Source organism: Elephas maximus, chromosome X, assembly GCF_024166365.1.
Source record: "Elephas maximus indicus isolate mEleMax1 chromosome X, mEleMax1 primary haplotype, whole genome shotgun sequence".
NCBI classification, from domain to species: Eukaryota; Metazoa; Chordata; class Mammalia; order Proboscidea; family Elephantidae; genus Elephas; species Elephas maximus.
Genome location: NC_064846.1, coordinates 169165696 through 169179610, shown reverse-complemented (window position 1 = coordinate 169179610; position 13915 = coordinate 169165696). Strand labels below are relative to the sequence as shown.

Below are 13915 nucleotides of genomic sequence, written 5' to 3'. Positions count from 1 at the left end.
AAGAGACTCATCTATCTTTCTGGTTATATATTCCCTTGGCTGTTAATGTAATTAGTGTATAATAACTGTGTACATATCAACTCACAGGAAAAACGGCAGGCGGGTGCTGGTTCAGCTGGCTTGGGGCCATCTCATCGGCAGGGTGAGACAACCAGTATTAAACATCTGTTATTAACCGTATATTTGAAAACAGCGATGTGTGTCTCCTGGGTTACTGATGCTCTTTGAAAGCAATATGCGACCCAGACTCTTGTTTTTCTGCCTAGCTACCTAGGTGATAACAAGCACTGTCCCTTCTGTTCGGCTGCTGGTGCTATACATTAAGAGTTTTATTTAATAAAACGTCATCTGTACAATGCACACTGCTTCTCTAGGTTGCATTCAGGTTGAGGTGCACAGGCTTCGTTTAAACCAAGCTACTGTGAAAAGTTATGCTTTTTGCAGTCAAAGATTATGCATAAAGCTGGCCATAGCTTTTCTCCAGTTGTCAGTCCTGTATTAAATCAATTGTCTCGCTGGGGAATGGAAGATGACTTGCAAATTAAAAAAAAAAAAGTGGTCATTCTCCCCAATTCTCCCCTTTCTGCTTGTTTGCCTGGATCAATTTTATTTAAATTGATTTTTTTTTTAAATCTGGATATCAAAAATCTGAAATGGGATCATCATGCCACTTGTAGCACAATCCCGTGCTCCAGGCTCTCAGGATTAAGTTGATGTGCTTGACGGATACAGACAATGTTTCTTTGATAGGTGAGCATTCAAATTATTCCAACCCGATTATTCAAGCTAACTCAAGAACGCCACCTTGCCATGAAGCAATTCAAAACCAAAAAAACATACCTGCTTCCCAGTCACTTCCGACAACTTTAAAACATCACTTTCTTTTCAAAAATTGTACCTACGCCCCAGAACTCAGTTGGAATAGTTTTCTGTTTTTTTTCCCCCCGTTGCCTCTTATAATTGGCTGTCCCCAAGTATAGCTCAAGTTCCCGGCAAGCCTGTTAAACACTTTCACATTTCGATGTTTAATTACAGTCAGATTGCGATTTTTGTATACACATGAAATACAGTGAAATGGTAACTCAAGCACCCGTAGCGCCTTTGGCACGAAGCATTTATTCATCATTCTCACCATATATATAAACAACCACACGCTACTTGTCAGAATGCACATCCCGGCTTCTTTGCACAGACTAGAACAAAGAGCACAGCTTGGCTCTTTCCTTCCCTAAGTGTCTCGGAAGGTGTCCCTCCTTAAATGTGCACGGTTACAGGAACTTTGCTGCGGCGTGAATGAAAACCGATACGTCCAGACTGCCTTTTCGGTGACAAATTACTCTCCTGCGGACTAGCCCACTGCCTGTGGTTTGAAGGCCCCCACTTCAAATTTACTGTGCCTTCCTTTTTCCTCAGGGACGCAGCCTTCCACGCAAAGCACCCCAAGGCTCATCGCCAAGCTGTGAGAGTGCAGCAAAGCTTAGAAAGTTTGTTCATTGCTCTGCTGGAGCAGCTACTTCCCAATAAGAACACTCTCCGGGCTGTCTGAGGTGCTAAAAGCAGGCAGACAAGGTGTCTGGGGTGTTTGCAAAGCCTTGTGTCAGTGCAGGAAGGAGCCGAGGGCTAAAGCTGAGCGCCGCCTCTGCCTCTGCTTCCTGGGTGAGAGCAGGGAGGCGGCCACTCAGCAGGAGCAAGCAGAGAGAAATCAGTAAGACTCACCGGCTTCCCCATTTTTCCCAGCTTGGGGTTTCTGTTCCTCGACTGTGACCAGGGAAGAAGCAAACCTGGAGGTGCTCAGAGCAGGCGGCCCTGGGCAAGGCTTGTGCTGCCGGCCTCTGGATCAGCTGAATGGCTGGAGCGTTCGAGAAGCTGTGCTCTGTCCAGCTCAGAATCACTCCCCCTCTCTAGGGTGTGTGCTTACATGCCTCGCAGTCAGCGCAAAAATCCGCCGAACTCAGGTCAGCCGAACAGGTTTCCTTATATAGGTAAACATGAATTGCATTCCTGGTGAAAGGAGTTAACTAGGAATCCCGGTAACCTGGTTAACTCTAGATACGCCAGAAGGGCTCAGCCTTGATCCCCTGGCGTAGGGTTTGGTTACAGTACAAAGGGATTTGTACAATTTAATTAAAATCATCTTTATCCTGGCAATCTGTAAGATTGGCCCTTCTAGAACGGCTGGGAGTCAACAGCTAGGATTTTCTATCAGGGTCTGTGACCAACCTCATACTATCCGAAGATATCCTAGGGAGTCAGACCCAAGTAGAGGACTTTAGTCTTTCAGGGTTTTAAAAACCACGGTAACTGCTCTTGAAATTATTTTTCAAAAGAAGTGAATAATACTACATGTGATTGGAAGAGGGATGTGAAGAAACCTCAATGAAATCCGGGCTCACATGCCTTATTTGAGCGTAGTAAGACTTACTCAACTTCCCCAGGCCTGTAGCAGATAATGCAATATGATCATCTAGAGTTCACTCTCTTTACAAGTCAGTAATTGCTACTGTATTTTCGGATGGGTAAAATGACAGATAATGACATCCATTCCCGTAATAACCCTCCTGAGCCCACATATTGAAGTGTTATTTGATGGTTTCAGGAAAGAAATCCAGGACTTGTGAATTTGCATAATTACACTTAAATTTTTTTAAACAACTTCTTGGATTTAAGAAGATATGATGACATTAAAAGAACTCTGTGGAAGGCCTAAGTCTAGGTTCAAAACATAGTTGTTGTTGTTTTTTTGATTATTATTTTATTGTGGCAGAATAGAAAGAACATAAAATTTGCCATTTTAACTATTTTCAAGCATAAAATTCAGTGACATTAATTACATTCACCACGTACCATGATCACCACTATCTAGTTCCAAAACTTTTCATTGCCCCAAATAGAAACTCAAACCCATTAAGCAATGATTCCTCTGTCTCCCTGCTCCCAGGCCCAGGTAACCTCTAATCTACTTTCTGTTTCTACGCATTTGCCTATTCTAAGTATTTCACATATGAGGGATCATACAATATTTGCCCTTTTGTGTCACTTAGAGTAATATTTTCCAGGTTCACCCGTGTCCTAGCATGTATGAGAACTCATTCCTTTTTATGGCTAAATAATATTCCATCGTATGTATGTACCACATTTTGTTTATCCATTCATCTGTTGGACATTTGGGTTGTTTCTACTTTTTGGTTATTGTGAATAATGCTGCAATGAACACTGTTGTACAGGTGTCTGTTTGAGTCCCTGTTTTTAATTCTTTTGGGTATCTACCTAGGAGTAGAAATAAAACATAGTTTTTTTTTTTTAATGTAAGTAACATGTCATCTGTTTAGCAATAAGCTCTTTTCCCTTACCGCTATCTACCACCTAGTAACGGTAATTCTTTATAATTCTAACCACTTCTACTGAAATCTTTACATGAAGTAGAGTCATGAGACTTTCCTCTGCATGTTAGATGAAGATTGCCTGTTAAGTAAGACATAACTTAAAGTGAATCATTCATTTTTATTTCATCCAGCTGTTGCCTGCTCCTGGATTAGTGACAATCTTCACAAAAATACCTAAGTGCTGTGTTTTAGGTCTCTCCTTGGGAAAGGTGACAGAGTGAATGTTCCCACACCACCTAAGTCACCGCCAACACAAACCAATCACAAAGACTTCTGCTAAGAGTAGAACATCTCAAAAGCTGGCACTTCCAGAAAGAGTGACTAATCATTGACTAGCATTTCGCATTGGGAAAGACATTTGCATACAATTTCTCTTCTTGTCTCTGCCGGAAGCCTGTGAAGTGTGTATTACTCTTTCCTTTTCGTGGCCATGAGATTGGCTTACTGAGATCAAGTGACTCCTCCAAAGTGTCCTGGTCAGTTTGGGGCAGATCTCAAAACCCCTGACCTAGAATTGAACTCCAATCGCATTTCCAGAAATAGAACCAACGTTAAGAGACAGAAGAACATTAATGTGGCAATCTTCCATGTTCAAATATAATTCTTAATAATCATATGTCCATAGAGTTTAAAGGCAATATACAAACTGATTAAAATACACTTTATAAAGCCATAATGTACTGCTCAAAATGACTGCCTTAAATGACTCCAGAAAGATCATAAAATGAGATAGGAATCTATTCTTATTGAATACAAATTTGGGTTGTAAAATATTATGAAAATCTAACTTTGCAAACATCACACACATTTTTCTGTTCACAGTACATGCATCTCTAGAGCATCAAGTTAAGACTCAACTTGACTCCCCCCAGCACGGGGAATATTAGTGCTTTCTTCATCTTGGGGCTTTGTTGGTCTTAAATAAAGCTCTGCGCGCCACTCTAGAGAAATGGCTTCACCAACCATATTGCATTTATGATCCTGTACCTTTTCTGTCCTCATAATTCCCTCTGAAGCAAGGTCTGTTTGTGCAGGAACTTTAGACTCTACTAACATGTTGATGCAAGACAAAGAATGCATTTTTTTTCCAGGGCAGGCTAAACCTTTAAATGCCTTAAGCTGGCCTCCAAATTTGTTCTTCCAATTCTAAGCAAACAACCATTTAGGTTTTAAACACAAAATATCACAGGCTATAATTATTGAATTGGAAGGTCAAAATGAAATTTGGATCTCAAAGTAGCATATTTCAAAGAGGAACTATAACCCTCTGCTAAATCCATTTTGGATGCCTCGAGAAATGGTTTGGGAAAGGCTGGGTCATTGTAGCAGCATGAATTTAACCTAACCATAGAGGACACCAATGAGAGAGTACTTACAGCTGAATAATTACACTGTGCAAAAAAATAGCACTTATGGGAAACTAAATCAAATACAGGACCTGCCTGAAGCGGAGAAAATATGCTTGTGGTTTAAAGAAAACATCAGGGGATAGATTTTAGAAATTCCCAATGACATATAACTAATGAGGAGTTGAGCTATAATTTAAATACGGTCCATCGAACTCCAAAATGTTCACTAGTTTGACTGCACTGTGGGGTACCACACTATCCAAGAAAGAGCACAAGGGGTTACAGTCAGAAGATGCTTCGGTCCCAGGTCTGTCTCTTAGCTGTGTGACCTTGGGTAAGTTACTTAACGTTTCTGAGCCTCATCCCTAAAATGGAAATAAAAATGGCTGCACCTCTCATGGATTACTGAAAGTGCCCATTGAGACTGTTTCCCAATCTCTGCACATATATGTGTTGATCCTCCTTATGGCCCACTCATTCTGCTAGGTCCTTGGGGTACAGCCATAAACAAATCACGCATGGCCCTCTCTGTCATGGAGCTTACAGTCTTACAGGAAAGACTGGGCACATCTATATTATGGGATGTGAAATGCTAACGTTTCCCTAAATTTCTCACAAGAATGTCTAATTGAAGTTGTACATCCATTGGGAACCATCGATAGACAAAGCGTCCAGGCTAAAGTGCTCACTGCGGTTAGTGCAGTTACTCTTACTGACCAGAGGCTAACATGACTGTGGTTAGACCTGGTGGAACTGGGCTGAGCCAAATAATGTAAATACCAGGGAAAGTATGTGATTCGATGCATCCATTGTATCATGACAACGTCCTTTTATCTAACAATTGAAGAGGACCAGTATGTTCAATTGAAAAGCATCTTGAAGATGCTCTGGAAGCGGGACGTTCAGTAGAGTTCTTTTTGTCATTAATTCTGGACATAAAGAAGTGATGGGAAAGCATAGGAAAGATTTATTAAATATTGTAGCCAGTTATCAACCGACCAATCTATTAGTAATTCACTTCTACACCACAAACATTTAATTAATGTGTACCATCCAGCCAAGGCACCTCATGTGCAGCCACCGCCTGTCTGTCAGTGGAGGTTTGCCTGTTGCTAGGATACTGCATAGGTTTCAGCACAGCTTCCTAAAACAGACTAGGAAGAAAGGCCTGGTGATCTACTTCCAAAAATCAGCCAGCGAAAACCCTATGGATCACAATGGCCTGACCTGCAACTGATCATGGGGATGGCGCAGGACCTGGAAGTGTTTCATTCAGTTGTGCATAGGGTTGCCGTGAGTCGGGGGCCAACTCAAAGGCAGCTGACAACAACATGAGTAAGGGCCTATGAAGGGTGCACTTAGAAAAGGATATACAGAGAAAAAGAATGGTCCCTACCTTTAAGGATCTTATTTCTAGAAAAGCGCTATGGTGCTCAAGGCTGTACCAGGCAGGATGGGTGAGGTTATGCTTCGATAACAAGCAAACCTCAAATCTCAATGGCTTAAAACAACAAAGGTGCGCTTTTCACTCGTGCTACACGTTCTCACAGGTCAACACGGGAGGTGCTCCTATCGGGAGCCACTAAGGAGCCCAGCCGGATGAAGTTCCTTTCAACACGTACTTCCACAGTTGCTGAGACAGGAAACAGGGCCTTGACAAATTAGGCACTGGTTCTCAAAATACTGCTCCATGAGTGACACACTTACGCTCCTGTTTCATTGGCCAAAGCAAGCCCTCTGGCCCTGCTTAAATTCAGAGAAAGAGGGAGAGCCAGAATACATGACAAATGAAGATGTGACGGACGTGGCAGGTCACTGGCTAGAGGAAAGGGTCAATTAAGTAGGGATACTCCATACCCTTTTGTGGCATAATGACTGGCATGTTAGGTTTGGAAATTGCTAGATACAATTTCCACAAGAGCAAGGGCTTAGGGGTAGACTCAAAAGACTCATGATTTTGGCCGAACCTTGAGGGAAATAGTGACATTTTAAAAGGATGTCCTGAGGCAGGCACTTCTTAATTTCTGTCAGTTACTTGGGTGATGAAATAAAAGACAAGTTGATTTAATTTGCAGATGGTGCCAAATTGGATAGCAAACACCTCAGAGGATTGCAATATAATTCAAAATGACCTTGAAGAGTAGAAAAAAAAATGACACGAAGAAAGAAGCCGATGTTCAATAGTGATAAATACAGGATTGGCATTAAAGGTCTAGAAAACAAGTGGTAGAAAAAAATACATTGAGCTAACACTCACCTCTAAGTTGAATATATACCGGCAGCTTAGCACTTTTACTTGTAGAGGCTCTTGGGATATGTACAAAATTTCAGTGGTATTGACTATGAAAGCACTGGAAAATGGCCATCCTCAGAATACTGCTGTACTGGGAATCCACGTGGTTAGAAGTAAGAAATCAGGGCAAATTCAGCCGTGAAAAGCAGAAATTTCTAAAAGACGAAGTGCCCTAGGTCCGGGGTCAGCAAATGTTTTCTGCAAAGGGCCGGATAGTAAAGACTTTTGGCTTTGAGAGCCGTAAGGTCTCTGTAGCAACTACTCAACCCTGCTGTTAATCTGCTCTGGGGGAAGATCCTTCCTTGTCTCTTACAGCGTCTGATAGCCCCAGGCATTTCTTGGCATTCCTTGGCTTATAGACGCACTTTCACATGACATCTGTCTTCCTACTGTGTGGTTCTGTCTCCCCGTCTGTTCTCCTCTTCTATAAGACACCACTCAGAAAGGATTGGGACCCACTCTACTCAGGTGTGAAGGTTGGCTTAACTGATAACATCTTCAAAGAAAGACCCTATTCCCTTGAACAAGGTCACATTCATAGATACAGGGGTTAGGACTTCAATATATTTTTGGGGGGACAAAGCTCAATCTATAACATCCCTGAAAGAAGCACAGCCCCACTGACACCTTGATTTTAGCCCAGTGAGACCTATCACATGCTTCTGACCTCCAGAACTGTAAGATAATAAATTTGTGTTGCTTAAGTTGCAAAATTTTTAGTAATTTGTTACAGCAGCCATAGGAACCTAATGCACAAAGCGTTTTGCCTGCTAACTCCTCAATCCTCAGAGTTTATGTAAATGTTTTATCCAGTAGCAGGCCGCCCATGACAACCATGGTTGATGTTGCCCCCCACTCTACCTCCAATGGTGCCATATCATATGAGCTCTTTTATTTCCTTCGTAGCACTGATCACTACCTGACATTACCAAGTTCATTCACTGGTTTATTTTCTTATGCACTGTCTTTCTAGTCCTTAACCTGCTGTGTTCATTGTCTTTTTGCTTCCTGAAACTGTGCCTGGCCCGTAATCAGGACTGGCAACATAACTTAGGAGACCTGGAATGAAAATGTGGGGTGTCTTGTTCAAAAGTTATCATAAATTTGAAGATAGCAACAGCAGAGCATTAAACCAAGTGCAGGGCCCTTGTGGGCACAGAAGCCCTATGTGACTGCATGGGTCACATGCCTGTGCACTGAGTGGATGCTTAGTATATGAACTGGCCATTTCTTGCAAATATTAAAAATGTATATGCTAACCTAGCAATCCTTCTTCTAGGTATACACCCAAAAGACTTGAAAGCAGGGACTCAAACAGGTACTTATTCACCGATGTTCACTGCAGCATTTTTCACAGTAGCCAAAAGGTGGAAACAACCCAAGCATCCATCAAGAGATTAATGGATTAAAAAAAAAAATGTGGTCTACCCATACAATGGAATATTACTGAGCCATAAAGGGAAATGAAGTCCTGATACATGCTATGACATGGATGAACCCTGAAAACATGCTGAGTGAAGTCGGTCAGACAGAAAAGGAGAAATATTGTATGATTCCACTTAAATGAAATACCTAAATGAAGCAAATGCATAGAGACTAAAGTTTATTAGTGGTTACCAGAGGGCTGGAGAGAGGGGAAACAAGCAGTTATTGCTTAAACGGTACTGAGTTTCCCTTGGGGATAGTGGTGATAGTTGCACAGCGTGGTGCATGTGATCTATGCCACTGAGTTGTACACTTAAAAATGGTTAATGTGTCAGGCTTTTTTTTTTTTACCACAATTAAAAAAAAATCTGAAGGAAGTAAAACAAGTAAGCAAAAAACAAACAAAAACCCTAGACAAAAAGTAGAAAACAATGACAAACCTGAAAGAATAAATGTGGTGGTCATTTTATATGCTACAGATCAGGAATGTTGGAGAAAGAAGAGGACTCGGATTAAGTACAGAACATTTATGTTGGATGAAAAGAAATTCTTGATGGTAGTTGGAGTAATTGCACAATGAAACCAGCTGCCAAGAAGGGCCACAGAGGCCTCAATTGTGGAAACACTCCGAGAAGAGATTAGATAAGCCAAGTCAAGAGAATAAGAAGGGAGATAAGAGGGCTCAGCCCGTTTACTTGATGACCTGCTTGTTCTTCCCCCCAGCTTGAAAAACGTTTGTAACCCAAAGCAATGAATCACAGGGCAACATCTGCATGTAATTGCATTTCTGTTCCAATAATAAATGTTTCAACTGCTATGCTATTTACGAAAGCTGTTATCATAATGAGCAGAGTGGGGGAAATTTGAAACACAAATGCTTATCTTAAGAAACCTTTCCTCTGCAATCCAGTGTCCAAGTACCCAAAGCCCAATTTTGCTGTAGTAGATGAATTGTCCTGCCTGTGGAGTTTATTTTTGATGTTCTTTTTCAAATGGATTTTTGGGTGTTTGATTCCCTGCAAAAGCCCTCCTGTCACCCATGGTTCTCTTCCTATTTTTTTTTTTTAATTTTCTTAACTTGTGGTGAATATATGTAACTCAACTTTTGCCACTTCAGCAGCACATGCACAGTTCAGTGGCATTAATTACATTCATCATGCTGTTCAGCCATCACCCTTAACCATTCCCAGATTTTTCCATCACCCTAAATGCAAGCTCAGAGCCCTGGTGGCGCAGTGGTTAAAAGCTCGGGCTGCTAACTCAAAAAGTCGGCAGTTCGAATCCACCAGCTGCTCCTTGGAAACCCTATGGGGTAGTTCTACTGTCTCATAGGGTTGCTTTGAGTCAGAATCGACCTGTTGGCAACGGGTTTTAAACAGAAGCTCAGTGTCCCCTAATCATTGAGTCCTTTTTCCCCGTCCCTCCTGCCTGCCCCTGGAAACTACTAACCAACTTTGCTGTCTATGCATTTGCCTATTCTAGACATTTCATATACGAGGGATCATGTAACATTTGTCGTAGTGTCTGGCTTATTTCACACAGCATGATGTTTTCAAGGTCCATCCACGTTGTACCATGCATCAGGACTTCATTTCTCTTCGTGGCTGAGTAATAGTCCATGGACCATATTTTGTTTATCAACTGTTGATGGACATTTAGGGTGTTTCCACCCTTTGGCTATTGTGTGAGTAGTGCTGCAGTGCGCATTGGTGCACAAGTGTCTGTGTTCCTGCTTTCAATTCTTTTTCTTCCTATTTTTTGAACCTAAAGAGGAGCAAAGGCGAGAAATAGTTTTCTTTCCCTCCCGGATATAAGCATCATCTGAATGTTCCATCTCTTGCAGCCTTGGAGAGAAAGTGTTTTGCATCTTCGTTTTAGTCAAGAATGTTTGCTTTCCAAACAGAAGACTAGAACTACAGAATTCCCTGCTCCTCATCCAGTCTTTCCACCCAGGGATATTTGGCCTTCGAATTGCTTGTAAAATGCCAGGCCAGTTTAAAACTATTAACAGCTGACATAGAAAAGAACGGAACAACAACAACAAAAGTCCTACTTATTCCCTGGATCAGTCTTGCCCCCCTCACCTGTTCACAGTGCCAGTTCAGTTTTCCGTATGCCCTAGCCCAGAAGAAGCTGACTTCTCCCCGCATCATCCCCCAAGCCTGCAGTGCCTCCCTGCAAAGGCTAGGAACTATTACGGCCTTTTGAACTTAGCTTTGAGGAAATGCATGTTCCACAAAATAAAGAAAGTTAGATTTGTAAGTGATTCACATTGCTTTGTATCTTTCAATTTCGTCTGTCAGCAGGCTAAAATGCCCTGCTTTGGGTAAAGCCTGGAAAGTGGTTGGGCTACAGAGAACATAAAGCTGCATCTCCTAGGGTTTGCCTCTCTCGTTTTGGCCAGGCAGGTGTTTCTATTGATGTAGTTGAGCTTTTCTCATTTAATGAGATGGCAAATGACCATGTGGGAGGGAAAATCCTCAAAGGGCAATGAAAATGAGCAATTTTATGATACTAATTCCAAACCACTTCCCCATTTCCCTAGGTCTGTATTTCTTAACTCCTAGATGTTTAGTTCTCACTTCATTAGCACAGTTTAAAAGACCACAGTTGAATTTCCAAACCAAATGCAAACCTAGAACATTCTTAGTTATCATTTGGGTTTAATAGTGTGCATTCTCCTATCATTCCATGGTTCATTCACTCAGTAAATAAGTAAGCAAGCGTTGGTCGGATGCCAACTAAGAAAATTTTCTGTCTATGCCGTATTTTTTTCAAATATGTTTTAATTAATAACTGACTTAGGAGATGGTATTCCAAAACTCTGTGTGTGTGCAGGTTAAGTTAAAGATGACATATATTTTAAAAGTCTATATATCAAAGAATAAATCTTAAGAATTGGACTATTTTTTTAAAAATTTGCCAAACATATAAATTCATAAATTCCATAGGCTCTGAATTAGTTGTATGAGATATCATGTGTGTTTTTTTTTAATTCAGGCATTTCAAATACAGTATTTTAATAAATTCTAGAAATAATATTTAATATTATTTTAGAATCCATAGCACACTCCAGTTTTAGACTGTCTCATAGCCTTCCTATTGGCATGAAGTGTTGTTGTTAGGTGCCGTCGAGTGGGTTCCAACTTATAGTGACCCTATGTTCAACAAAATTAAACATTGCCTGGGCCTGCGCCACCCTCATGATCATTATTGGTCCAGTTGTGAGGATTTTTGCTTTGTTTTTTTTTTTTGCCATATGACGTAAACTATTCATAAATTCTGAGGATTAGGACATGAACATCCTTGGGAAGCTATTACCCTGCTTTTCACAGGATTCATTGAAAAAAAAATCTACGTCTTAATGCTAGTAAAAATGTTTGTCTCTTTCTTTATTACATGAGGAGATTTATGTAATTCGTCTTGTTTTCCTTCCTCCCTTGGCTGCCAGGACTCTCGGGGCTCAGCACCGTGTTTGTTCACTTGTAACACTCCTGCTGCACTTGCTTTCTAATCCAACTGCTTTTCTTGGTTCATTATTCTGTTCTTACTTTATTATCCTTGCTTTAATGGTTCTGTTTTGTCTGTGTCATTTACTATGTGTTGTATTTAAAAAGTAACCACGATATACAAATCCCTACATTTAGCCTTAGCCCCTAGTTCTCCTAATTCCTAATCTCTTAGCCTCCAAGCCATCTGTCAAGAAGCTTCTCACTTGGTACCTGAGCTTTCTTCTATATCTCGCTCCACCTCTCTTCCTCTCTCCATCCCACTCACCCTAGCCCTCCAAGCCACTCACCAATGTATTTGTTGATTTCTCTCAAGCAACTTCAGGCACGGAGCTCGCCCTCTACCCAGTTGGGTAGATCCTGCTAAGGCCCCTTGTGCTGTGATGAATGAACTAGTCTCTGAACCCTTGGTCAACCTGCCTGTGGAAGAAAGATCCTCTGAAGCGAGTTCAAGTTCACTGGGCTCATTAAAGCACTTGAACAAATTGCCTTAGCAACTCCAGTAATAGCCACACACCTCGGGGAGACAAATAATATTATCCATATGTTACAAGAGGAAATATTGAGTCAAAGAAGGCGAAAAAAAAAAAAAAAGCTGTGAATTCTATTTCGTTGGGGAAATTATCTTGTTTCAGGGTTTTAGATGACTTAGATGGATGAACCCCAATCCTGGCTTTCCATTTCATCAGTACACCCGATTATTTTTGGAGGTGGTTTGACAAAATAATTTTGTTAGCCTAATTAAAATATATATATTTCAGATACCACATTTTTGGAATGATCAGAGTAGCAGAGAACATAGTACAAAATATAGACACACGTGATTATAAGTATCTGCCAAAGTGTTTTGAAGTTAAACATATATGTCCAGCTTAATAAATTTTTATAAAAGGGACACCCATTCATTGGCACTTGTTCTTGTTGATTTAAGTTTATCCTCAGGAATAACCTAACAGACAGACATTAATACCGCCCCCCCTTCTTACAGATAATCAAATCAAGGAGCCTCAAAAAGTTTTAATGGCCTGCTCAAAATCACACATCTACTTCTGAGTCTAATGTCTGCAGTCTAATTGTTATGCGGCAGCTTCCGTACAGAGGGGTCTGATACATAATGAGAATGCAGACCCAGGACTTTTTATTCAAAGACAATGATGCAAGATATTCTAATGATGATCTGTGCTTAAGATTAAAGGTTAGGAACAAATATTGTATGATCCCACTTAAATGAGATAGTCAAATACATAGAGACCAAAGCTTACTAGTGGTTACCAGGGGTGGGAAAGAGGAGGAAAGGGGAAGTCCTTGCTTAGGAGACACTGAGTTTCTGTTAATGGTGGTGGAATAACTTGGAAAAGGATAGTGGTAGTGGTTGTACAACATGATGAACTTTAATCAATGAATTGCACGTGTAAAAATGATTGAATTGGCAAATGTTTTGTTATGTAAATGTTACCACAATACAAACAAACAAACAAAAAAAGAAATCTGGAAAAGAAAATTCTATACTATTCTCTATTCTATTAGGATAGTCCAATTTAATGGTAAAGATTCTAAACTTTCCTTCTTACTTGGCACTCAACAAATTTACTTGCATTTCACCCAAATAAAGCCATAGCACGAAAAAAAAAATAGTTAAAGATTAGAATGAAGTGATACCAGTTATGGATTCTTGAGAAATGTGCCGTGTTTCGTTTTAGTTGGTAATGAGTGAGTGTCTACTAGGCGCTACATGCGGTCTGGTATTTTATCCCCCCAGTAATCCCCGGGGTATGTGCAGGGGCAGATTATCCCCTAGGCAAGGTAAGCATCGGTTTACTTGTGCTTAATTGTTCACTACAGAATAGTAAGTAAGCATAAGTAAACCCATGCTTACCTTGCTCATTGGGTCATACGCTCCATCAGGGATTGTGAATTTGAAAAGAGGCTTTGATTCTGTAGGAAGGTGTTGTGAGG

General features: G+C 40.8%; 1 protein-coding gene across 1 annotated transcript in view; it reads right to left on the bottom strand.

Moving 5' to 3' along the window:
- Positions 1–2092, bottom strand: part of MID1 (midline 1) — a 388197-nt gene extending 386105 nt beyond the window's left edge. The window contains exon 1 of the mRNA XM_049873126.1: positions 1717–2092. The gene's annotated coding sequence lies outside the window, so the exon portion shown is untranslated. The remainder of the gene's footprint in view (positions 1–1716) is intronic.
- Positions 2093–13915: the final 11823 nt, after the last annotated feature.